This window comes from Lycium barbarum, chromosome 3 (assembly GCF_019175385.1).
Source record: "Lycium barbarum isolate Lr01 chromosome 3, ASM1917538v2, whole genome shotgun sequence".
NCBI classification, from domain to species: domain Eukaryota; kingdom Viridiplantae; phylum Streptophyta; class Magnoliopsida; order Solanales; family Solanaceae; genus Lycium; species Lycium barbarum.
The window spans coordinates 31,635,572-31,662,942 of record NC_083339.1 but is presented as its reverse complement, the minus strand read 5'-3'; positions in this window follow the sequence as shown (position 1 = coordinate 31,662,942).

Here is a 27,371-nt window from a genome sequence, read left to right as displayed (position 1 = left end):
TATAGCTTATGCTTCCCGACAGCTCAAAAAGCATGAAAGGAATTATCCTACCCACGATCTGGAGCTTGCAGCGGTGATTCATGCTCTGAAGATATGGAGACATTATCTATATGGCGTGCATGTTGACATCTATACAGATCATAAGAGTCTCCAGTATATTTTCAAGCAGAAAGAGCTTAATTTGTGGCAGCGGAGGTGGCTGGAGCTCCTGAAAGATTATGATGTGGATATTCTGTATCATCCGGGCAAGGCTAATGTTGTTGCAGATGCGCTTAGCCGGAAATCTATGGGCAGCTTGGCAGATTTACAGCCAGACAGGAGAGAGATAGTACGTGATATTCATCAGTTGGCTAATCTTGGGGTTCGTCTGGCCGATTCTGGAGGTACACGGATTTCTGTCCAGGGGGTTTCTGAATCATCTATTAAGGAAGATATCAAGCGGCATCAATATGAAGATCCTGTTTTAGCTCGATACAGAGACACAGCCCATGAAAAGGAGAAGACCCCGTTCGAGTTTGCACCAGACGGGACCTTACTATACAGAGGCAGGTTGTGTGTACCTGATATTGCAGGGTTACGGCAGCAGGTTATGGGCGAGGCACACTATGCTCGCTATTCTGTTCATCCTGGTTCTACGAAGATGTACCATGATCTCAGGTGCCTGTATTGGTGGGATGGTATGAAACGGGATATCGCAGAATTCGTCGCCCAGTGCCGAAATTGTCAGCAGGTCAAAATCGAACACCAGAAACCGGGTGGACTGTTGCAAGAAATGGAAATTCCGACGTGGAAGTGGGAGATCATTAATATGGACTTCATTACAGGTTTTCCTCGCACTCGACGGAAGTATGATTCCATCTGGGTTATTGTTGATAGGCTGACAAAATCAGCCCATTTTCTCCCCGTCAGAACTACTTATTCCGCCGAGGATTATGCCAGGCTTTATATTAAAGAAATAGTGAAGCTTCATGGATTTCCTATATCTATTATCACTGACAGAGGTGCTCAGTTCACAGCGAACTTCTGGAGATCTTTTCAGGAAGGATTAGGTACTCAGCTGAGCCTAAGCACAACTTTTCATCCTTAGAGTGACGGACAGGCCGAGCGCACTATCCAGACGCTTGAAGATATGTTGCGGGCCTGTGTTATTGATTTCAGAGGTAGCTGGGAGGATCACTTGCCATTGATTGAATTTGCTTATAATAATAGTTACCATTCCAGCATCCAGATGGCTCCGTACGAGGCTCTGTATGGCAGGAAATGCAGGTCACCGATCGGCTGGTTTGATATTGGCGAGACAGAATTAATCGGCCCAGATATGATCCAGCAGGCCGTTGATAAGGTGAAACTTATTCGGGAGCGGCTATTGGCAGCCCAGAGTCGACAGAAATCATATGCTGATAACAGGCGTCATCCTTTGGAATTCCAGGTTGGTGATTAGGTATTTCTGAAGGTATCGCCTATGAAAGGCGTAATGCGGTTCGGCAGAAAGGGTAAGCTTAGTCCGCGTTATATTGGGCCTTATCAGATTGTTAGAAAAATTGGAAATGTCGCCTATGAGTTAAATCTGCCATCTGCTTTGGAGGCGGTACATCCGGTATTCCATGTATCTATGCTCCGCAAATGCATTGGTGATCCCTCCAGAATATTCCCTGCTGATGATATTCAGGTGACGGAGCAGTTGTCTTATGAGGAGCAGCCCGTAGCTATCTTGGACCGCCAGGTAAGGAAGCTCCGGAACAAGGATGTAGCTTCTGTCAAGGTGCTGTGGCAAAACAATAATAGGGAGGAAATGACCCGGGAGGCCGAAGAGGAGATGAAGAAGAAATATCCTCATTTGTTCCCTATGGCCTCAGGTAATCTCGAATCCTTTCTTAATTCTATTTCCTATAATGAATGTGTGTCGTATGGGTTATCTATAAGCATAAACTCCCCCAAAAGCATTTTTAGACCCTATAGGATTAATTTAACATTCGAGGACGAATGTTCTAAAGGGGGTGAGGATGTTATATCCCGTATTTTCCCACGTTTGGAAAATTTGAAATATCTTGGATCTTTGAGAGTTAAGGTCAAGTTTGATTTTATATGACATAGGAGTTGTGCATGAACTAATATTGATTTGGGAGTGACGAACAAGACTAAGGGCAATTTTGGAATTTTGGAAATTAGTTTCGGGGATTACAAAATAAGAATTTGACCAATTGGGCTTGAAAAAAATTTAAGTAAAGTGAGGCCCAAAGCCAAGGCTTGGCCGGCCACATAGGGGGATCCAAGCCCATGGGAATTAATTAAATTCCCATGTGATTAATTGGCTATATAGTAGAAGACTCAAGAGAAAGAATAGAAGAAAGAAGCAAAGCAAAACAAGAAGAGAAAAAAAAAGGGTTCGGGTTTAGCCCTAGAAAATTGCCTCCCAAAAATCTTGCTTCTAAAATTTTGTTCTTGTTGGATTCCTACTAAATTGAGTTCCCTTTTCAACTTGGTGTAGTTGGTTTGGAGAGAGAAGCACTTATTTCATCAAAGTGACCATACATTCAAGTGAAGAAGAGTGAGTAAAAAGGTAAGAATCTATCCCTTATTCTTGTGTTATGAAGTCTTGTTTGTGTTGTAGTATGTAGAAATGTGTTGATTGTATGAAGGAATAGAAGTTTGCAAAGTGGGTGTATGGTATATATGTATGGCCGTGTGTATGCTTGCATGATGTGCCAATGATGAATTGAAATTATGTTGTATTCTAATTGTGAATGTGATGGAATTCATATTGAGAATGGAAGTTGAATAAAATTGGATGAATTGGCAAAGACAGTGTTTGGCCGTGTGGTATGGGGTGTGTGGAATGGAAATGGATTAAGTTTGTGTAGTGTGTTAATTGTGTTATTGTGATTCTTGCAATGTAAATGAAGATAGAATGATATAAGTTTGTATTGAAATGGAATGTAGGAACTTATGTCGCTTAAGTATGATTTTACGACATTATGAAAATGAAGTTATTAGGTTGCAAATTATGATGAGTATTGATGAAATTGGAAGATGGAAACATGTTATGAATATGTATGCCAAAGATTAGAAGTTTCAGACGAGTTATGGCTTTAGCGGAAAGTTTGTATATTATGTATATCGTATGAATATTTTGTGGAAACGATATGAAATGCTTTTAAACTATGTTCTGGTAATCTAGATTGATAATGAAGGTGAAATCGTTGAGATTAGGTTGAAAGTTAAGGTTAAAGTGAAGGTTATGGCATTATGTCGGCAAGTAGAACTAGTTATGTCATATTGTGTTTTGTATTGATTGTTGTTGTTGTGGGTGTTGTTGTTGGGTTGTTGTTGATTGATTTGGCCGAGTTGAATTCTCGGGGGTGCTATATATATAGGGGAGGTGCTGCCGAAATTTCGGTAGACATATATGAGTTAAGTTGAATTCGTAGAATCTATAACTCACAATTGGCAAACATGACCATTTGCAGACTTTTGACGAAACGGGAAGTGAGCCTGGAAAGGCGTAAAGATCTTGAAAGGTATGTAAAGCTATCCCGAGTCTTCTTTTGGCATGTCCTAGAAGTACTAGGATCAGATTTACGCCTCGGAGGATATTCTGCTCATCGGAATCCGCGTCTGAAATTGTTACATTTTCGTTCAATAGAATTGAACCCTTTTCGTATGCTTTCTTGAAAATTATGCAAACCTTCCCCAAACTTTATGAAAAGTTATAGAATGTCCGTAGAACCTTCGTAGGTGACCCCATAAGCTGAAAATGCATAATTTGAGCCCACCGCCTTGTTTGTTCCGAGATGGGCCCACTATTCCCGGTTTTGCCCATATTGTACTTAAGTCCTATTTTCGAATGGTTTTTGAAAGAAATGTTTTGACTACCATTCTCATTACCTAACAAACATGGTTTTAAATATTCCATTAAGTCTGATAAATTGTTTTGACACTCGAAACGCATTTACTATGATCCCTTCCGACTTCATTGGATCGGTTTGTATTTGATATGCCTCATCGAGTCTATGGAAACATTTATGATATGTTAACTGCATTAGTCTCTCACTACTCCATTCGTGGATGCCCCAATATTTCCCACACTGAGTTCGGGCCAGGATATGTTGTCAAGCGTGATCCTCTGCATTGTTCGCCGTGCCTCGATGTGAGGGGGCAGGTATACGCGTACATGGGTTTGTGGAGTATGATGTGCCATGTCCGCTTGTTCTGATATGATTTGCTATGGCCATTAGCTATGACATATTATGCTACGGGGTTATGCCCCTATTCTGATTCTTCTGTGTTGTGGCACCAGCGTCGGGAGGGTGGCCACGTTCTGTCTGCCGAGTCCCTTGGCAGGGGCCGGATTTGATATGACATATGTTTCTGTACACACTCTGCATGTTTTGAAATTATGTATCTGATACTTTGGATTTTCTGTTTACTTTCTGTATGTCCTGTACCAGTTATGATTTTGTCTCCGTAATTCAGGCTTTACATATTCAGTACATATTTCGTACTGACCCCCTTTCCTCGGGGGCTACGTTTTCATGCCGCGCAGGTACCGACGACAGGTTTGCTGATCCGTCCGCTTAGGATCTTATTCTGCTATTTTGGAGCGCTCTTTTATTCAGAGCCATCTTTTGGTATAGTCTGTCACTTCTATATATGTATATTCTCGTTCATAGGTACGGCGGGGCCCTGTCCCGTCATATGATTCTGTCGGTCTGTTTAGAGGTCTGTGGACATGTTTGTGGGTTGGGGTCTTTCTGTACAGTTGTGTGCTTATGTTGTGTTTGGGCGATCCCATTCGCCGCGGCGGCCGGTCCGCATATATTTAAATGTTGCTTTGTTGGCCCTGTGTGGCCTTTGTTGGTATTTTCTGCGTGCAGGGTATATGGGATAGTCCGTAAAACAAAGGAAACTCTACCAAATTTTTCTGGAAATTACCTAAATTTGAAATAAAGCCTTGTCGGCTTCTGCCATATACTAGAATGCGTTTGAGTGCCCAGATCGGGCACTAGTCATGGCCTACGGTGTTGGGTCGTGACAATCAGGACTGGGGCTGAGGTTAGTCTATCATTCAACACTTGGAAACTGCGTTCACAAGTATCATTCCATTGAAATTTAACTGAATTTTGGGTTAACTTCGTCAATGGGGCTGAAATAGAGGAAAATCCCTCTACGAACCTCCTATAGTACCCTGCCAATCCCAGAAAACTACGGACCTCTGTAGGCGTCGTAGGCCTTGGCCAAGTCTTCACAGCTTTAATTTTCTGAGTATCGACTCGAATGCCATCATCCGAAATAACATGACCCAGAAATGTCACAGAATTCAGCCGCAAACTGGCACTTTGAAAATTTTGCATACAATTCTCGGGTTTGAAGAATGCCAAGAACAATACGTAAATGATCGACATGTTCTGATTCTGTGTGAGAATACACCAGGATATCATCAATGAATACTATTACAAATAAATCCAAGAGGGTCCTGAATACATTATTCATCAAATTCATGAACACTGCCGGAGCATTGGTTAACCCAAACGACATCACCCGAAATTCGTAATGGCCATATCTTGTTCTGAAATCGGTTTTGGGAATATCTTCTTCTTTAACTCTCACTTGGTGATAACCTGACCTCAAGTCTATTTTGGAAAACCACTTGGCACCTTGTAGTTGATCAAAAAAATCATCAATCATTGGGAGAGGATATTTGTTCTTTATCGTCACCTTGTTCAACTGCCTATAATCGATACACATTCGTAGGGAACCATCTTTCTTTCTCACGAATAGGACTGGTGCTCCCCACGGTGATGAACTGGTTCTAATAAACCCTTTCTCAAGCAAATCTTTCAACTGTGCCTTTAATTCTTTCAACTCTGCCGGAGCCATTCGGTAAGGAGGAATAGAAATAGGCTTGATGTCCGGCAACACATCGATAGCGAAATAAATCTCCCTTTCCGGAGGAAGGCCTGGAAGTTCATCTGGAAATACATCGGGAAATTCATTCACTACTGGAACGGATTGGAAAGTTGGCGACTTTGCTTCGGTGTCATGTACTCGGACTAAGTGATAAATATAGCCCTTAGCTATCATCTTTCTTGCCTAAAGGTAGGAAATAAACCTACCTCTTGGAGATGCTGTATTACCCACCCATTCAAGCATGGGCTCTCCTGAAAATTGAAATCGAACCACTTTCATTCGGCAATCAACACTAGCATAACATGAGGCCAACCAACCCATACCCATAATCACATCAAAATCTAACATTTCTAGCTTAATTAAATCACCTTTAGTTTGGCTGTTGCATATCACAATTACACAATTTCCATACACTTGTTTAGCTATCACGGGATCACCAACCGGAGTAGATACCTCAAAAGGTTTTATTGGCTCATGTTTCACCCCAATACGACTAGCAACATATGGAGTAATATAAGATAGGGTAGAACCCGGATCTATCAATGCATATACATAGTGGGAAAATATAGGTAATGTACCTGTAACCACATCCGGGGAGGACTCAAGATCCTGTCGTCCCGCTAAAGCGTGCACACGGGGCTGAGTGGCACCTGAAGTAGATGCTCCCCCTCTGCCTCTACCTCGACTTGCTGAAATTTGGGGGGTCTGTCCTACCGGGCGTACTGAAGAGGAACCAGCTGCTGATCCTGTGGGCTGAACCCCACCTCTACCATACCTCGAGGGACAATATCGCATCTAGTGCCCAGTCTGTCCACAAACATAGAAAGCATCTGTGCTCTGGCGACATAGCCCTGAATGTAATTTACCGCACTGACTACATCGCGGCACTGGGGGTCTCCTCTGACTATGATCACCCCCAAAATGAGAACCCGAAGCTCCCGAACTCTGACCCTGTCCTGAAGGAAAGGAGAGATCAAACTTCCTATCTGCAAATCGTGGAGGTGCACTAGTCACCGACTGGCATGAATGTCTGGAATAAGTCTGCCTCGATCCCCCTCTATAGTCACTACCTGTCCCCATAGATCTCCTCTTGCTTTGCCTTCTATCAGTATCACGATCACCCCTTTATGGATATTGTTGCCCTTCTAAATTCTGGGCATTGGCTTGAATTCGGGAAATATCCATCCCATCTTGTAACAAAGCTGTCAAGCAATCCTTAAATAAATGTGGCCCTAAGCCACTCACAAACCTGTGCACCCTATCTCTATCGGCCACCATAGTCGGGGAATATCGAGCCAAAGAATTAAACTGAAGGCTATACTCCCGGGCACTCATATTTCCTTGTTTTAGATTTAAGAACCTATCCGCTCTAGCTCGGCGGATCTCGGGTGGCAAATAATGGCGGATGAAGGCATCTACAAATTCTTGCCAAACGGGAGGAGGTGCATCCTCTTTTCTTGACGATAGCAAATTATTGTACCATAATATCGCCACATCTCGGAGTCTATAAGATGCCAACTCCACAGATTCAGTTTCGGAGGCATGAATAATCTTCAACGTCCTCAACATTTCATCAATAAAACTTTGCGGGTGTTCATTAGGCTTCAACCCGAAAAATTCCGGAGGATTCAAACTCATCAAATCACAGGCTCTGGTACTGGCTGCCCGATCACTTGGACCCGCATTCTGCCGCTGTGCCTGGGAGGCAACTAACTATGTCAATATATGGATAGCCTCGGTCACTTGTTGACCCGAAGCAACCGGTGGAGGAACTGGAGCTAAAGCTCCTCCATGTTCTTCTACATTGGACGGGGCGGAGGAAGTATTAGATGGGGCCTCATTATGTGATTCGTCCTCTTCAACATTCATTGGCGGCTCTCTTTCCACCAGTCTTGCCCTTCTGGGCGGTTGTAGTTTTTCCCTTTGGCGGCATTTCTGAAATCATAGCACACTATTAAGAAGGTGAAAATCTTATAACACCGCTTTATCGCATGATCTCTTAAGATGAAAGATGATCATTTTTCCTAAATGCCCTGCAGCCTTTTGTTATTAGTGTGGCGCGCAACACACCATAAACAAGACTCTACTAGACACGGCTCGTAGACACTACCTAGGACTGAACTGCTCTGATACCACTTTTGTCACGACCCGACTAGAGGCCATGACGGGTACCCGGGGTTAACCACCGAGCACCACTCATTCCATTACTTATCATACTCATTTAGCGTACATTCATTAATTTATACTCAAATCATAGAAAAATCATTCTTCATTGGGAAACATAATTACTTTTATATACATAAGCCCTTCGGCTATCAAAATAATAATATACATACAATAGCAACATCGTGAGACCATACTACCCACATATGCATATCTACGAGCCTCTACTTGAGTACTAGACATATGGACGGGACAAGACCCTGTCGTGCCCAAAATACATATACACATATATATATACACAAAAGAATAAACCAAATAGCACCTCCGGAGTAATGGAGTGCTCCTGTAAATCTGCTGAAAACTTCTATGAGTCTGGATCACCTCCCTGTCTACCTGTGGGCATGAACACAGCGTCCAAAGAAAACGGACATCGGTACGAACATTGTACTAAGTATGTAAGACATGAATGAAATGACCATAATGGAAGAATCGTAAGACATAGGATGAAGATACAACCTGCGTGAGTTTTATGGGTGAATACATTTCATACATATATTATATATATACATATATAATCATAGTACATGTGTCATCATAGCGCATATATCATCGCATCAAAATCATCATCGTTAACCCGCGTCCGGGTAACCATCATATGCCGCCCACTAGTGGTGATCATGCCCGGCCCTCTAGGCTTGGCGTAAACACAGCAACCCACCTTAGCGGTGACATGCCCGACCATTTAGGCACGGTGGAATCGTATGCAGCCCGCCTTCGCGGTGACATGCCCGGCCAACTAGGCACGGTGGAATCGTATCGTCATATGATCAATCATAAACTTAACATTTTTACACATCTCATAGGCATAGCATGACTTAGCATCATTATACATTTGTCATCAAAACATACATTAGAACTTGAAGGCAACTATGGCTATGTGGGGGTGACAAAAGGTCGTGAACCCCCGATTATATTATGGAGTAATCATCAACATCATATCTCACCTTGAAGGAACTAACATTTTAAGGTGAGTGTACACAAGGAAAAGCATCAATGGAACCATACCTAGAATCATTAGCTTCATGGACATTTTACTTTACTCTAGGATTCCTTATACTCAAACTCAAACTCATCACCATCATTATCTTGCTCGTCGTATCTCTTTTCTTTATCTCATACATATATGGCTCATTACAGTCATGGACTCATAGTTACTTTATTTAGGAAGATTATGGAAAATCTAGAAGATTGACGTCATAGGAGTCATGCCTTAGAAAGAAGGGACTAGCCTTACATACCTCTTTCGTTTAACAGTTTTATCGCTTGATCGTTCCCCTTCAATGCTCGCATTTCTACCTTCAAGAGGATTCACATCAACATTAGTTAATCGATTATATGAACGTGTTACTATTGCTAGAGAAAATTGGGCAGCATTTCCTTTGTTTCTACTACTTTCTCCATATCATATAGCAACTCCCAAACGTCCATAACAACATTCACAATACAATAGGAAACAATCACCATTCATCTACATAATCCGCATTTCACAAATTTCACTTCCATTTCTCCATAATTGTGGTTATAGTTCACTATCGCGTTTTCTCACATATAATACTTACCCCATGTTCTAAATGTCATTTATACCGTACTTATTATCACAACATATCAATATTCATAATTCACTCCAAACTACCACTCAACAATGACACTATTCCCACATTCATGACCCATTTTTTATATCCTTCTACAATCCAAGTGTTTTAACTTTTCAATACCTTAAACAACATGGAACGATCATAAAACTCATCTTAGATAATGGAAGAATAAGCCTTGAGTGGAAATTCTCTTCTTGCACCCAAAACCCTAGTCCACTCTTATTGGTATTTCTTGGTTTGGATGAACTTTGATAGGTTTCATACACTTGATTTTGTGGGTTTGACGAAGTTGATCATAGATTTCTCTTGGTTTCTTGCGGGTGGAGGGTGGAGAAGATTCTAGAGTGTTCTTGAGATGTGGAGAGTGGAAATGAATGAAATAAATAAGAGAGAGGGTCCTTATATCGTTTTAACATCTGACCCAACACGAACATACGAACCAACATACGGTCCGTATATTTTATACTGACCGTATGTCTGGACCGTATGTTTGGTCCAGTGAAGATCCTCATTCTGGGAAGAACATACGGTTGGACATACGGTCCGTTTGTTTTATACGGCCAGTATGTTTGGCCGTATAATGCCCAGCTCTCCGAAGTTCGTTCTCGTCGACTCGTTTGATCTCCAATCCTTATGGAACCTTCTTGACACTTGTTTAATACTTGATTACCAATCTAAACATCCCTATAACTCATCCTCAAGGCCTTACCAACAATCCTTAACGCAATAATTTATGAAACCTTTCCTAGACCCCACTTATACTCCACTTGTCCTTATCGATCCTTATTGCATCAATTCATATAACTTCAACATCTTAACGTATGCATTCTAAGACCACTAAATATCCGTCTTATAGTCTTAAGAACTTCCTGTTACCCTTAAGCTCGCATTGGTTCATTCACTACACGACGACATGAAATTTCCAAAGTGTAACACAAGCCCAAGAGATATATATGTATATACGTCGTCAAACTAAACCCAAGTATACAAGCCGACAAGGCTATCAAAATAATAATATAACAAAATAGGGACCGAGAAGGTTATAGGATATCTAACTGTACATATCTATCTAAGAGTCTCTAGAGGGAGTGCATAACATAATAAGGACGGGACAGGACCCCGCCATGCCCATATATACACAAAAGAATCATACCAATTGAACTGCAGCTCTGGAACAAGTGGAGTGCTCCTATACAAATGCTGAGATGGCAACCTAAGGGTCTGAACCGTCTCCCTGTCTACCTGCGGCCATGAACGCATCATCCACAAACAAAAAGACGTCAGTCTGAATAATATACTGAGTATGTAAGGCATGAATAACAACATAATAAAGATATGAAAGTAACAAGAGACAAGGGAGATAACCTGTACATTTGAATGCCTCTTAAGGAGAATGTCATGCATGTTTTCCTTTTAAAAAAACGTTTTCATACATATACATATATCATAATACCGTACCTGGTCATATAGGCTCGGTGTCATCCGTACCCGGCCATAATAAGGCTCGGTGTTATCCGTACCCAACTACAGTGGTGTGCACAGTAGGTGCCGTACCCGGCCGACTATAGCGTGGCTCGGTGTGAGAAAATAGCTATATATATATATATATGTGTGTGTGTGTGTGTGTGTGTATAAAGCATGCATGAGAGCTTAAAGAAATGTCATGACTCTATCAGAGTGACGTAAGGTCGATAAACCTCCCATTACTGTTAGGGAACTATCATCATAAGCATATCTCACCTTGAAGGAAAAGTAACCATAAGATGAGATCAACATTAATAAATACGATCAATAACTATAAGTCAAGATCAATAATCATGAGAGAAAGATCAATAATATCATAAGAACACCAAGAACCAAAAACTTCTAGTATTTACAGGAATAGGGACATTATGGATATAATTTATGTGGGTTTGTATCAATAAGATCATTCCATGAGAAAGAAAGGGACAACCTTACTGTTAGACCCCATATTTTATACGTCGAATTATTCGCGAAGGAATCGACGCGAGTTAAAGACGGAACCCTTCCCGGACACGGAATAGAAATCCTTAATCTTTCAATTTTTATTAGAACATAAATTTTGTTTATAAATTTTACTTAGGGTAAACATATTAATGGAGATTAGGGATTAATTAACCATGATTGGATTATTAAGTGGGGATTAAGACTTAAATATTCACAAATTTTTCACTAGTGGCCGTGTGGGCCCCACAAACACTTGACAAAATCAGATTTTTTGCCCATGCTTAGTTAGGGGAACGTGTATGACTATATTGGGCAGAAAAATAGTCTCCTTGTTGACCAAAGTTGCAGCCACAACTCACTTCCCAATCCCACAAAGTGAACATAGAGAGAGAAGCTCTCATTTTCACCAAAGTGAAGAAGAGAGAGAGACACACGGCTGCCATGGCCGCTCCACCACCAAAAACGGCCAGCCTTCTATGTTCTTTCTTGCCATTAAACCCCTAAAGTGTTCTACACATTCGCCATTATGTTTCAAGTGAAGAAGAAACCATAAACATGCCATGCATGCTCTCTCCAAGTTGATTCAAAAAAATTATTTTCTTCAAGCATTTCAACCCTTTAGAAGGTCCCTAGCAACGTGCAGGTGGTCATTAGATAGCAAGAACAAGAATTAAATTCAAGACACAAACTCTAGCCAAGTTGAGAAGTCAAATTGTCAAGGTAAGGTTTAACTTTCTTTTGCATGTGTTGAGGGTGGTGTAAAACGTGTGTTAGGTGTGTAAATATAGGTTGCATGCATGAAATTATGTGTGTTGATGTTGGAGCATGATAGTATCCATGGAATCATATGTGTTGATGTTGAAGTATGGTTGTAACTTGGTGAACATGAATTGCATGCATGAGATTTCGAATGTTGGTGTTGGAATGTTGTTGAGCCGTAGGGACTTTTTTAGGACGAATTTGGATGTGTTGTGAATATGTAAATGTACATTGCATGTATGTTATGAATGTTGGTGTTGAAATATTGTTATAGCCGTAGGGGCTGTTTTGGGGGTGATTTGGTTATGTCGTGCATGTGTAAATGTGAATTTCATGTGTGAAATTGTGTGTTGATGTTGAGACATTGTGGAACCCGTAGGGGGACTGTTTGGTGTGGAATAGTGGACTGATTTTATTTAGTAATTATGGTTGTTGCTATCATAGATTTCATGGTAAAAAGAATGAAAAGAATTGGAAGGTTAAAGGTGAAGTTGTGTTGATATGAACTTGTTGTTGTTTTGTTGAATTATGGCCGTGTAGTGGACTGTTTTGTGTGGATGATAGCGAACTGATTTTACTTGGTATTTTGATGGTTGTTGTCATGAATTTTATGATGGAAATGAAGGTATTTAATGGTTCGAGTTGGAACTAAAATTGTTTGTGGGTTGTTGTAAGGTTATAGTGATGATAATGTAACTTATTGCGTACGAATTTGGTGATATAGTTGTCGTGTGACTGCTGGTCATATTTTACTGAAATTATATGAAAATAAGACATGAAATAATGTGTAAGAATCATATGTGGTTTGCTTGGTATGTTCGTAAACGTTTGCAAGAATTTCGGGCACCTTTATGTTGATCGGTTAGGGACTGTTTTGGATGAGTCGTTGTTGTTCTTATTGAGCTTGGGAGATTGATGATAATTGAGATTATGCATTGTATTGTATGTTGGTTGGGCTGTTATAGAATCGTTTTGACGAAATATCATGACTATACACTAACAAGAATAAATTGGGTGCGTCATAATCGCATGTACACTATTATTGAGTGTTGTAAGGTACGGGCTGTTTTGATACATTGTTGTTGATCTTGTTACGCTTGGAAGATTAGTGATAATTAAGAATATACATTGTATTTATATTGTTTGGGCTGTTATAAAGTTGTTACATGAAAACGTTAAGGCTACGGACTATTAGGAATAACTTGAGAATGTAGTGGCCGTATGTGAATCGTTATTGAATGTTGTGAATGTGGGCTGTTTGGAATGTTGTGTGGGCTGTCCGGGTTGGTATTGAACGTATGATTATTAATGTTGGATTGGTTGTATGTAGTTGGTTTGGACATAAGGAAAACGTCGCCTAAACATCTAGAAAGGAGTTACTAACGTTAGAATACGTTTTGAATCTCCCCGTAGCTTAACCGTAGTTGTTGGCGTCTTAATATAGGTTGAGATATTATTGGGCAGCGTATACATATTGTGTGGTGAGTAAGCGCTAAAGTTATGTGAAGTTAACCCTTCTTTCTTTTTGGCATGATCGTTATGAAATGAATATACGATTCCAAAGGAATTCCTATTCCTAGAACCACTAGGATGGCTAATGATCTTGATTCCCATAACTTATATTTTTTTTTATATTTTGATATGTACATATGATTTCAAAGTTCCATTTTGATATAATCCACAGGGACATCCGAAAGGTATATGATATGACTATTTTTTGAATTTGCAACGATGGTTCGTGTTGACTATTCTATTGAGTCCTTAAAAATGTTTTAAATTGCATATAGTTTCTCACTACTCTGCTCGTGCATGCCTCAATATATCTTTCACCGAGTCCCGTGCCGGGTATCTTATCGTGCACACTTCCACTGCATTGTTCACCGAGTCCCTCACTAGAGGGCCGGGTACTGTATATATATATATATATATATATATATTATGGTGTTATGCTGTGTTATGGCGTTATGCCGTGTTACGGAGTTATGCTGTGTTACGGGGTTATATTATATTCTGGAGTATGCTGTGCTATGGCGCCAGAGATGGGGTGGCGACCATGTTCATCGAGTCCCATAATGGGGCCGGATATGATATATGATATTGATGTGCATGATTTATGTTTCAAAAACAAGTATTTGGTTTTCTGGTTATTGTACTCGTTTCCTATACTTCTTATTTCAGTTATGATCCTATTTACTGTATTTCATCCTTAACATGCTCAGTACATATTCCGTACTGACCCCCTTTCTTCGGCGGGCTGCGTTTCATGCCCGCAGATGCAGATACTCGTTTTGGCAATCCGCCAACTTAGGATTTCTTTTCTGCTATCTTGGAGAGCTCTGTTGTTCCGGAGCCCAGATTTTGGTATAGATCCTTTTTGATCTAAATATATGTATATGTTGTTTAAGGGTACGACGGGGCCCTGTCCCGTCATATTTCACTGTTGAAACTCTTAGAGGTCTGTAGACATGTATGTGGGTTGTATCCAGATGTGAACAGTTGGGTGTATGATTAGTATGTGTGTTCTATCGTTGTGGCAGCCTTACCGGCTTGCAGATATTGTCATGTTGTGGTAGCAGCCTTGTCGGCTTGCGTTTATATATGTAGTTGGGACGTTCCCACATGTTGTGACAGCCTTGTCGGCTTATGCACTGTGTTATCTGTTGATAGTTGTGACTCCTCAAGAGACAGGTTGCTGCACATATATATGTACATTTATGCGACAGTTCCTAGACTATGTTTTGGTCATTATAAGTTCCATATTAAATTGTTGTGGACTGAATATATAGCTAACAGGTGTGTATACGGGTGTCCAAGTCGGGCACCAGTCATGGCCTACGGGGTTGGGTCGTGACAAAAGTGGTATCAGAGCGGTTCATCCTCGGAGTGTCTATAGACTATGTCTAGTAGAGTCTTGTTTATCGGTGTGTTGTGCGCCACATCTATAAATGGGAAGCTACAACACATTTAGGATGTCATCTTTCCTTCTTATCTTAGATCGTGCGATAGAGCTATATTATCAGGAAAATCCCTTTCTAACAGACTACTATGTTTACAGCTATGCCTCCGAAGAAAGCAACAACTGCCCAGAAGGGCAAATCGAAAGCAGGGAATACTAGCCAGACACAGAGAGTTACCAGAGCTCGTGCCCAGTCTATGCCTGAGGTTGGGTTCCAGTCCGCGAGTTCTGCTACATCGTCACCTCCAGAGAAACCCAGGACAGCGACAGCTCCAGGTCAGGGGGTGGCTCCACCACTAGCTCCTGAGTTCCCAGCACCTGAGCCTCCAGCTCCTTAGCCAGGGGCGGAGGATAGAGTTATGCGGGATGCAGTTCAGTTGTTGACTAGATTAGTGACAGGACAGGCTCGCAGGCAAGGACTAGGGTTTGATCAGATAGATAGACATGACAGTCTGAGAGCCCGTGACTTTCTAAGCTACAATCCTCCAGAGTTTTTCGGTTCAAAGCCCGAGGATGACCCACAGGAGTTCGTTCGGCAGATGCAGCGTACGCTGAAGATAATTAAGGCTTCTGAGACTGAGTCGGTTGAGTTAGCGTCGTATCGACTGCGGGATGTAGCTGTCAACTGGTATGAGTCGTGGGAGCTGTCTAGGGGCGCGGATGCTCCTCCAGCAGTGTGGGACGAGTTTGTAGAGGCCTTCCTTGGCCACTTTTTGCCTCCAGAGATGCGGCGAGCGAGAGTTGATAGATTCTTACGTTTGAGGCAAAATGGTAGGAGTGTTCGGGATTATAGCCTTGAGTTCGATTCGTTGGCTAGATATGCACCCACCATTGTAGCTGATATGACGGATATAATGCATCGATATGTGGTAGGGTTTGATCGTTATTTGGTTGATAGTTGTATGGTAGTGGCCTCCCAGCCAGGGATGGATATTGCTCGAGTACATGCGTATGCACAGGGGGTGGAGGACCTGCACAGAGGGCGTCAGCCCGACAGAGATCATGATCGGGGCCAGACCAAGAGGGCTAGATCGGCTGGTTATTCTTGTGAGTTTCGAGGCAGGCAGCCTCAGCAGCAGCATAGTAGATATCCTTCTCAGCCAGCACGGAGTGCACCTCCGCAGTTCTCGGGTAGGAGATTTGATAGTACCGGGTATTCAGGAGCTGGTCAGAGCTCCAGGGCTTCAAGTTCACAGATGCACAGAGGTTCGAGTCAGTCGAGGCCACCCTTGCCTCGGTGTTCTCGATGTGGAAGGCACCATTCTGGAGAGTGTTATCGTGCTACGGGTGCTTGCTTTTGTTGTGGCCGTTAGGGCCATATTATAAGGGATTGTCCACTCAGGGGTGGTCCAGGCAGTGCAGCTCAGCCTACTGGGTCGGCTGCTGGTTCATCTTCTTCTGTAGTGATGAGCCCTGGAGGGCAAGGTTTTCAGGCACCAGCAGGTCGTGGTAGAGGTCGTGGCGGAGCTTGTAGTTCTAGCGGTCCTTCGAACCGCATATATGCTTTGGCCAGTAGACAGGATCAGGAGGCGTCACCTAATGTGGTTACAGGTACGTTATCGGTTTTCTCTCGAGACGTGTATGCATTGATAGACCCAGGTTCCACATTATCGTATATTTCTCCATATGTTGCTATTAGAATTGGGATAAAACCTGAATTGATTGAACCATTTGAGGTAGCTACACCAGTAGGAGATTCTGTTATAGCAAGACAAGTATTTAGAGATTGTTCGGTGATCATATATAGTCGTTGCACCAAGGCAGATTTGATAGAGCTAGATATGACTGAGTTTGAAGTTATTATTGGTATGGATTGGTTAGCTTCTTGTTATGCTAACGTTGATTGTAGAGGCAAGATAGTCCGATTTCAGTTCCCAGGAGAGCCAGTTATGGAGTGGATGGGAAATACAACATCGCCGAGGGGTAAGTTCATTTCATACCTCAAGGCAAGGAAGATGGTCAGAAAGGGTTATATTTATCATCTGGTACGGGTACACGACCTGAAGGCAGAGGCGCCGACTTTTCAATCAGTGCCGGTAGTTAGCGAGTTTCCCGATGTATTCCCAGATGAACTTCCAGGCCTTCCTCCTGAGCGTGAGATAGAGTTCACTATAGATGTATTGCCAGACACTCAGCCCATATCTATTCCTCCTTACAGAATGGCACCTGCAGAACTGAAGGAACTGAAGGAGCAGCTGAGAGATTTATTAGAAAAGGGCTTCATCAGGCCCAGTACACCACCTTGGGGAGCACCAGTGCTATTTGTGAGGAAGAATGATGGGTCGCTGCGAATGTGTAGATTATAGGTAGCTGCATAAAGTAACAATAAAGAACAGGTACCCCCTCCCCAGGATCGATGATTTATTTGACCAGTTGCAGGGTGCTAAGTGTTTCTCGAAGATAGACTTGCGGTCAGGTTATCATCAGGTGCGGGTAAAGGAGACAGACATTCCAAAGACTGCATTCAGAACCCGATACGGGCACTACGAGTTTAGAGTGATGTCCTTTGGGTTGAATAATGCTCCAGCAGTGTTTATGGATTTGATGAACCGAGTATTCAAGCCATTCCCTGACCTGTTCGTGATTGTATTCATTGATGATATTATGGTTTATTCACGATCATAAGAGGAGCATGCAGATCATTTGAGGGCGGTACTTAGGGTGCTTCAGCACCATAAATTGTATGCTAAGTTCTCCAAATGTGAATTCTGGTTAACTGCAGTAGCATTCTTGGGGCATATTATTGGAGCTGACGGCATTCGGGTAGATACACAGAAGATCGAGGCGGTGAAGACTTGGCCTAGACCTACGACACCAACTGAAGTACGCGATTTTCTGGGACTAGCAGGGTATTGCAGAAGGTTCGTAGAGAAGTTTGCCTCAATTTCAGCGCCTTTAACAAGGCTAACCCAGAAGGCAGCTAAGTTCCAGTGGACCGACGCTTGTGAGCGGAGCTTCCAGTTGCTGAAATATAGGTTGACTACGGCCCCAGTCCTAACTCTTCCTGAGGGATCAGATGGCTATGTCATTTATTGTGATGCTTCCGGTGTTGGGTTAGGTTGTGTGTTGATGCAGCATGGCAAAGTTATAGCCTATGCCTCCCGACAGCTCAGAAAGCACGAAAGAAATTATCCTACCCATGATCTGGAGTTAGCAGCGGTGATTCATGCTTTAAAAATATGGAGACATTATTTATATGGTGTGCATGTTGACATTTATACAGATCATAAGAGTCTCCAGTACATCTTTAAGCAGAAGGAGCTGAATTTGCGGCAGAGGCGGTGGCTAGAGTTGCTGAAGGACTATGATGTTGACATTCTATACCATCCAGGGAAAGCAAATGTTGTAGCAGATGCACTCAACCGTAGATCTATGGGTAGCTTGGCAGACGTACAACCAGAGTAGAAGGAGATAGTCCGTGAGATTCGCCAGTTAGCTAATTTGGGAGTCCGTTTGGCTGATTCTGATAATGGCAGGGTTTCTGTTCGGGGAGTTTCTGAGTCCTCTATCATAGAAGAGATAAAGAGACACTAGTACGAGGACCCTATTCTTGTACATCATAGGGATGCAGCTCGTCAAAAGGAAGAAACCCTATTTGAGGTTGCACCTGACGGAGTGCTACGATACAAAGGTAGATTATGTGTACCTGAGGTTGCAGGGTTACGACAACAGGTGATGGGAGAGGCACACTATACCCGTTATTCTGTTTATCCAAGGTCAACGAAGATGTATCATGACCTCAGATGCTTGTATTGGTGGGATGGCATGAAGAGGGATATAGCAGAGTTTGTTACTCAATGTCTGAATTGTCAACAGGTTAAGATCGAGCACCAGAAACCTGGGGGACTATTACAGGAGATGGAGATTCCGACCTGGAAATGGGAGGTGATCAATATGGACTTCGTCACAGGTTTACCTCGCACTCCGCAAAAATATGACTCTATTTGGGTCATCGTTGATAGATTGACAAAATCAGCCCACTTTCTTCCAGTCAGGACTACATATTCAGCTGAGGATTATGCCAGGTTGTACCTTAAGGAGATAGTGAGACTTCACGGGGTTCCCATAGCTATTATCTCTGATTGAAGAGCCCAGTTCACAGCTAACTTCTGGAGATCCTTCCAGGAGGGATTGGGGACACAAGTGAGTCTCAGCAAAGCATTTCACCCTCAGACTGACGGACAGGCCGAGCGTACCATTCAGACACTACAAGATATGTTACTGGCCTGTGTTATTGATTTCAGGGGTATCTGGGATGATCATTTGCCACTTATTGAGTTCGCCTATAATAACAGCTACCATTCGGGTATTCAGATGGCACCATATGAGGCCTTGTATAGGAGGAAGTGCAGATAACCTATTGGCTAGTTTGATGTTGGTGAGACCAAGCTGATAGGCCCAGACATAATTCAGCAGGCTATTGATAAAGTGAAGCTCATTCAGGAGAGATTACTAGCAGCCCAGAGTCGGCAGAAATCATATGTAGATAATTGACGTCGACACTTAGAGTTTCAGGTTGGTGACTGGGTGTTCCTGAAGGTGTCGCCCATGAAGGGTGTTATGAGATTTGGCAGGAAAGGGAAGCTAAGCCCGAGATATATTGGACCTTATCAGATTATCCGTAGAGTAGGCCAGGTTGCCTACGAGTTAGACCTACCAGCTGATTTGGAAGCAGTACATCCAGTTTTTCATGTGTCAATGCTTCGCAAATGTATAGGCGTGTCACACCCTAATCTCACTAGGGTGTGATGGGCACCCGACCCTTATTTAGGGCCAAGCGAACCCTCTTACTCTTAGTACACACATAATCTCTTCGGACTTTTAAATCAAATCAGAATGAAACACATAGGAAAGACTTTCAGAAACATTCTCTTCATCGTTCTTAAGTTAAGTACAATCTGTTATCACATGGAATCTGTAACATAAAGCATATTAGTACATCGGCTTACAGAGCCGCTTATAAGACTGACTTTCTATACCCACGACTCTGTCTGCAAGGTCTCTAATCTCAGCCAAGACATCATAGCATAATACTCTGACTCGGCAACACTCCAGGGCCAAATGGAGCTTGCCTACTTCGCTGGAACATCTTCTGTAGTGGCTTCTACTCATATGGGTGTACCTGCGCGGCATGAAACGCAGTCCCCTAAGAAAGGGGGTCAGTACGGAATATGTACTGAGTATGTAAGGCATAAAATACAGAAAGCGAAAACATAACCGGAACAACGGTACATAAAGTAAGTACATTAGCTAGAATACCAAGGTGCTTATTTTCCGAACGTAAATCATGCATACCGATGTCATATGTCAGAAGAAGTACAGAAAATGAGTAAATCCTCCAGAGTACCAAAATACTTACTTTCCAAACACAGATCATGCGTGCCGACATCATATGTCATCATATACATATACATATAATAGATCCCGGCCCTCTAGAGAGGGACGCAGTGAGTGGAGTCATCATATATGTCGACATCATCTATCATACATGCATATAACTGATAGTGCTGTGGGACGTACAGCCGTATCCATAAATCAATATAATAGTGCCGAGGAACGTACGGCCCGATCCATAAATATAATATATTAGTGCCGAGGAACGTTCGGCCCGATCCATAAATATAATATATTAGTGCCGAGGAACGTTCCGCCCGATCCATAAATATATTGCTGCGGAACGTGCAGTCCGATCCATATATATATTGCTGCGGAACGTGCAGCCCGATCCATATATTAATATAATGCCGAGTATAACATAGTGCGCACAATGACATAACCGGCCCGGGACTCGGCGAATGATTAATAGTAGTACGCATGAGCAGACTAGTGAGAAACCATATGCATATAAATCAATTCTAAGACCCGATGGACAAGTATACTTACCGACACCTGAAGGCTCAGAAACAAGTTTCGGGTCAATCCGATTTAGTATAAGAAAGTTATGAGCGTTTGAAGTACAGAACCTTCTACGAACGTTTCAGAAGCCATTTTTGGGAAAATCAAAGCAACAATCATGTTAGGTACCTTTCGAATATCGTTATGGATCAAATCAGATAGAGCTTTTAGAACCGTATGTACGTATCAAAATATATCAAAGACTCAATGGAATAATCAAACGTACCATCACTTGGAAATCAAAACATTAGCCATATCAATTGTCTCTTGAATGCCATTCAGAAACATGTCAAATAGAACTTCGGACATCATAGATACGCATCAAACCATATGAAACAGCTTATGGCAATCAAGAACGTTAGCCATCCTAGTGGCTCTAAGAATGGGAGTTTCTTTGAAATCATACATATACTTTGTCATGTTGGTTTCACAAAGATCATGCCAAAAGAAAGAAAGGGTAAGCTTTACATACCTATTCCACGTCCTATTAGCTACGCTTATTTACCCAAGCTTGCTAGTCTACATTTAAAAGAATTTACATAATCATTAGATTCATCATCATATACTTGTTTTAGTTCTTCAAATGAACTCATTCATAATCTGCCGAAATTTCGGCAGCATCTCCCCTGTAAATACACCATCCCCGAGAATCTAACTCGACCAATTTATCAACAACAAACCCGAGAATGCAACTCGGCCAATTTATCAACAACAATACCAACAATCATGCCAACAACATCAACAATCAATTCAAGAAGCATTCTATCAACAACAACCTTTGTCATACAATTCAACGACATTTCATTTATATTCAATTCAATTCACATAATATTTAAAACAACCCAATCAACATACTACTTCACCCGAAACCTTCCAAATTCAACAAGAACAATAACAACCTATTTCCTTCTTTCAAATTCAATCACAACAACCCAACTTACAATCTTTCAAACACATGTCTCACTTCCAAATTCTTGAATTATATTTACAACCTACACATTAGCAATATCATTCCTACAAATATAAGAAACCATACTAATGTCACACTAACTCCTTCAACAACCCCACAATGATTCCAAATTCACTTCAATTCATCAAACCTTCATTTTCATCATGGAATCCGCATCTATAACAATCAAAATACTAAATAAAATCAATTCATCATATCTACACAATCACCACCTCCATTCGGCCACACCATACACATACATATTTCATGAATTTCACCCATTTCTACATACAACAACATGCATAAATCATCTATAACACATGTAAAAGAAGATTGAGCACATACCTTTCTCCACTTATCTCTTCTTGCTCGGCTAGGTTCACAATTTGCACAACAAATGTTTTGCTTACTCCAACAATCACTCCATGTTGTTAGGGACGTTCCACTTGGTTGGAATACTAGAAGAAAATAATTTTTCTTGATCAATTTTCCATGGCTCAATTTTTGGTGCCATGGCCGAACACCCTCTTCTTCTTTTTCTTCTCCAAGCTTCTTGAATTTGTGGTGGGAAATATGACTAATAAGTCATATATATATGTATGCATAATTCATCCATGTGGGCCGAAGCCCACCCCACTTGGATGGCCACCTGGCCCTTCAAGAACTTTCTTGAGTTCTTTGTGAAATTCCTGTTTTACCCCTAGCCTTCCATAATATTACCATGAGCCACTTTGCGAATTTCCCTTTTTACCCTTAGCCTTTCTCAATATTTCCATACTAATAAACAACTTGTATATTAAAATAATTTTGGAAAATAGTCTTGCCCTTAAATTACCACAACTTCCTTGAAATATCCGAATGTACGAAATACGGGATATAACATCTTCCCCCCCTTTAAAACATTCGTCCTCGAATGTTCAACTGGCCTCATGGGGTGTTATATTACTTCGGGAGGGTCCCTTCTACAGTTGTCCTTTTCTTCATGCCCATTCCTTATCTTTTACCCTATTTCTTTTATAATCGAACTTCTCGGTCTTTACATGAGTCCTTATTCCGTATCATGGGTTTTCCAATCCACTGCGCCAAGTCATTATCCTTGTCCTTCCCAGGTCATCTCTTCTCTGTTACTGTTTCGTCACAATGCCTTAATAGAAGTCATGTTTTGGTACGTAACCTTCACTTAACGATCCAATATGGCCACAGGCTGTTCCTTGCCCTTATTTTATCTACGGTATTGTCGTCTCGCTTACCCTGCTATAAATATCCATTGGCCTTTGGTGTTCTCTTTTCTTCGCTCCCTGTTTCTTTATGCCTTTGTCACTATCCCTTTTTAATCCTTCATTCTAAATATTCATCCAAAAACGTATGTACGAAATGTCTCTTTATTTATTATCCTTCGCAGTCCAGTTACACTTATGGTAACTTATGATCCAAGTTCACTTAGCCTCTTAGTTCGCAACATCTTTGAATTCTTACTACAACTTTTTCTTTATTTCCTTCTCTCACATTTCTCGACACAAGTATACTTGTCTTTGATTTCTTTGTATTGGCGCTCGTTTCGTCCATCGTTATTTCTTGTTGGCTCTCCGGTGCGGATTCCTTACAAATATGATCGAGCATCGCTTCACGTTGGTGGTTCATATAATTCCATAGCATATATTCTCATGCTCCGTATAATCAAAGGTTCATGAACTATTTTCTAGTATCCGATGAACATCTTTTATTTCATTCATAGACACTGCGTTCTTTCCTTCTTTCAAAAATTTCCCGTCTACCAATTGTTGGTACTTTCATTATAATAGTCGTTGTTGTCTGAAATATCCTTTGAATCCTATCATTTCCTCCATTATCCTTTGTGCACTTAGCTTGTAGCCATTTTCTTGCTCTTTTTATTACTCTTTACGACATGTCGCTGCGTACTTAGGTACGGCGCCAATTTGCCCAATGTGAGGAATTCAAATCATGGCATAAACATATCATAATTCATGTTGATATGAAGCATTCTCTTAAGGTATCTTTCATCATTTCCCTTCATGTCGGCCTCACGGTACAGTCATTGTCAAGTTGTTTCTACTTCTTTCATGTATTTTCCTGATACGCCGATATGTTTTGAACTCTGGCCCCGAGCTAATAAATTTCCTTTTCTGGCGCTTGAAAATATTGTGATTCCTTTTAAGCCTAATATAATATGGTCTCCCCCCCTTTAAGGGGCTCCTTATACGCCAACAGTCCTTTTGTGAAGTCTTCGTTTATACCTTACTCCTCATCTTTCTTTCCAACTCTATGCACAACATATCGAAACTTTTTACCATATGTCTTTCTTTCCTTTGTGCGTAATCGAGTTCCTATTGCTAGCTCGCTAAGGTATCCTTCTTACTCCCATGGTTAAAGATTTCTAGTTACTCCACTCCTAAATGCTCTCCTTTTCCTTCGACCAACCCATTAGTATACTTTTCCTACTTTCATCCTTGACCTTCCTTGGGTTTATTCCTTCCTCCTCGAACACTTTTCTTCTTTTTCCATTTATGGCATCGGCTCTGAAGTTTGTGATTTTTTTTTTTACTTTTAGCTCGCAAATCCGTTTCATTTCTAAGTCGTCCTTTCAGGAAAACACTTCCATGTCCGAAGCAATCACATTAATGCGGCTGCACATTTATTCCTTTATATACCTTTCGAGGGCCTAAATCTCCTAACATTGTCACAAGGCTTTATCATTCTCTTTCTTACTTCACATTCCTCCTTTGTTCCATATTACCACACTTTATCCTTTTCACGTACCTATCTTTGAGTTTTTACCCAAGTAGCCTCGTGCTTTGCCGGTAGTTTCTCTCGAGGGCTCACTCACTGAGGTTTCTTACTTTGCACCTTTTTCTGACATTTTGATTTCCCTGCCTTACATTTACTCACTCTCTTTCTTTTCCCAAATATCGTTGTGTTAGAATTTTCCAATCTTGACCTGTAGTGAAAGTGACATCAACTTACCTTGTAACACTTGTACCATTTATTTTTGCTGTCACTTGAACTTCGGTACCCTTGCTTGATTAACGCCTTCTTTACCGTAGCGCCGGTTGCTGGGACTCACATGTCCACCGATACAATCACATATGAGATATCATACGCATTCATATATGTATATATATAATTACTACCAACTTGCCCATAAAATACTTCCAAACGCTACTCGAGCCTATCCTAATTTCCGAGCTGTGATGCACTCTCTGTCTCTTCACCAGTCTAGTCTGCCTCGTCCTACGCGACCTCTCATGGTGTCACGACCCAGCTAGGGGCCGCGACAGGTACCCGGGGCTAACCGCCGAGCACCGCTCGCTCTATTACCCTTCTTACCCGATTAATGCCTTATCATCACATTTATGCTTAAAACATGGAAAAAGATCATAACTTATATGGAAACATAAACACTTGTGTATATAGAAAGGTTTGGTACACCAAAATAATGAGTGCACGTATACATGAAAGATGTGAGACCATGATACCCACACTACGCATCTACGAGCCTCTACTGACATACTATACAATGGACGGAACAAGACTCCGTCATGTCCAAAATATATATATACATATGTACCAAAAGGGAAATCACAAGCACCTCCGAACAATGGAGTGCTCTCAACAGCTGACAGCTCCTAAGTATCTAGATCAAGCTCGTCTCCCTGTCTACCTGTGGGCATAAACGCAGCGTCCAAAGAAGGGACGTCAGTACGAATATTGTACTGAGTATGAGAGGCATGAACAATGAAGAAAGGCATCAATAATATAATGAGAGCATCAATATAAAGCATATGGATCTGACCGATAATCATAAATGGTATAATGCATCCTGTCTTACTCATACTTATCATCGTAACATGTATGCATCATATGCAAGCTGCCCGCCCATGTCGGAACGGTGTGATAATCAATAATATAAGCCCGCGTCCAGGCCTCCCGCGTCCGGGGTACCATCTCATGCCGCCCACTAGTGGTGTCTACCCACGCCCGAAGGTCGTGGTGTATCCGTATCGCCGCCCTCCAAAGCGGTGTCTGCCCGGCCGACTAGGCCCGATATGCAATGCTCATGCCATTCTTATCATAAAATAATCATAATAATGTACTTATTGTAAAATACTTATCTTATCATAACACATGCGTAAGGTTTGAGAACAACTTTACTCTATCGGGGTGACCTAAGGTCGTGACCCCCCCTCCCCCCCCGATGACTTTATGGAGCAATTACGGACATTCTGCCTCACCTTGAAAGGACTAGTACATAAGGTGAGTGTAGGCAAGGACTAACATCATCATATCGTATAACTTATCTCATATAGACATTTAACTTTTTGGAATGTAGAAGCTCATGGAAAGATGGTAATTCGGACTATAAGATTCATGCCATTGGAAAGAAAGAACTAGATCAACATACCTTATCGTTTAGCTAAGTTGTTTTCCACTTATTATCCTTCGATACCACGTCGTCACCTTCATGAGAGAATTCGTATTACATTAGTTAATCGACTATGAGAACGCATCGTTATCCCTAGAGAAAATTAGGCGGCATTTCCTTTGAGTTTAACACTTATATCATGACCTATACACCATTTGTAACGTATTCATAATTATAACACGTCAACTTCTATGATTCCATCCAACTACCATTCCATAGTGACACCATTTACTCAATCATGACCCATTCCTATGTTCTTCTACGTTTTAAGTATCTAAGCCTTCCAATACCTTGAATCACGTGGTATAGTCATGAAACATACCTTAAATGATGATTGAACAGGCCTTGAGTTGAAATACTTCACTTAGCCAAAACCCTAGTTCCACCCTTTGAAGGATTTCTTGACTTAGATGATCCTTTGATGCGTTCTTACACTTGTGTTCATGAACTTAGTGGTGTTGATCTTGATGTTCCCTTTGATTCTCTTGAATTCTTATGGAGGAAATATTTGGAGAGTTCTAGAGCATTCTTGAGTTGTATGGATGAATAATGAAATGTAATGAAGCCTAAGTCCCTTTTAATAATCACAAAACTGATCTTTAATGAAAAATTGTCGGGATGAACAGTGGTCGTAAACCACAGTTTACGGACCGTATTGTGGTTTACGGTCCGTCCTCC